Genomic DNA, 1,229 nt, shown 5'->3' with positions numbered 1-1,229 from the left:
CAGTACCTTTATCCTGCCATTTCTTCGCGAGAAAACTTACAACCCCGACATAAAAAAATATCACAAACATTGTGGATTGTGCTTCTACCTTCCAAAGCCATTTAAACGTTAATATAGAGTTATTTTTCGTAACTGGTTCCGGTCGGGATTCCTGTCTTCTTCTCTTTTAGCAGAGACCGAATAGGGTCTATTGAATTACTTGAGCTACCTAACACTACGTATTGGTAGATGGGTGCCACCTCACCTGCTGACTCAGAGAGTATGAGTGGTCAGTGCACCGCTAGCTACGCACGCACTTCCAAGACCGGTCCAACCCAGCCGGTTAGGCCAGCTCACCGTGTCCTGCTGATCCAGCCAGCCTTGTTGTGATGGTGGCTTCGGGTTTTCCGTCAGGGAATAATGGTTGACTGGATCCGGTCTAAACACGTGTATGAGCATTCTAGCTCAAAAATTGACATTTAAACTAGCTATATGCACGTCAGACCACGTCTCGCGTAACAGGCTTCGCGATATCTCACGAAACACTGTTACGCTGCGACGCGCCTGGCGCACATATAGCGAGGCCAGCGGCGCTGACACCCGAGACAGGGTAATAGGAGTGTATATACAATTTTTCGGAATGAAGTCTTTTCAACGATTTAATCGACCATTTGACCAGTTAAGATGGAGAACAAATTAAAATGTCTTATTAACAACTGACATCAACTAATTATTAGCTCACCTCAATAGTCTTTTTGTGTACAAATACGCAGAAGCCAAAATTGGCCTCCAACTGAAAGGAGTCTGCCTGGCGAAAGTCCTCTGTAAGTTGGAACTGAAGGTCAGGGAAGATGTCCTGGAATGAAGTTTGCCGTGCAGTAGGCCTACTATAAAACATGATATATCATGTTTTATAGTATACTGTCACCAGTGTGCGGAGAAAATTTGATTAAAAAAAAAAATGGTGTGAATGACATGACCTTCAAAGTGCTGGATATGGACTTTAAGATGCAATTTCTCCATGAGATAATTTGCTACTATAATGCACCTCACACCCAAAAGGGGTATGAAAAAGTGTTATTTTATCATGTCATGCACAAATGAATGAATTTTACTGTAAATGTAGGCATCCAGCCTTCTTTTCTAATTTTAATTTATCAGCTAACTTCCTAGACATTCACGAAGTTATTACAATGAAATTAATATGTTAAAGATTCAGAACAAATTAAAATGTCTTATTAGCAACTAAC

Source organism: Frankliniella occidentalis, unplaced genomic scaffold (genome assembly GCF_000697945.3).
Source record: "Frankliniella occidentalis isolate FOCC.00 unplaced genomic scaffold, Focc_3.1 Scaffold232, whole genome shotgun sequence".
Classification (NCBI taxonomy): domain Eukaryota; kingdom Metazoa; phylum Arthropoda; class Insecta; order Thysanoptera; family Thripidae; genus Frankliniella; species Frankliniella occidentalis.
This window is presented reverse-complemented; position numbering follows the sequence as displayed.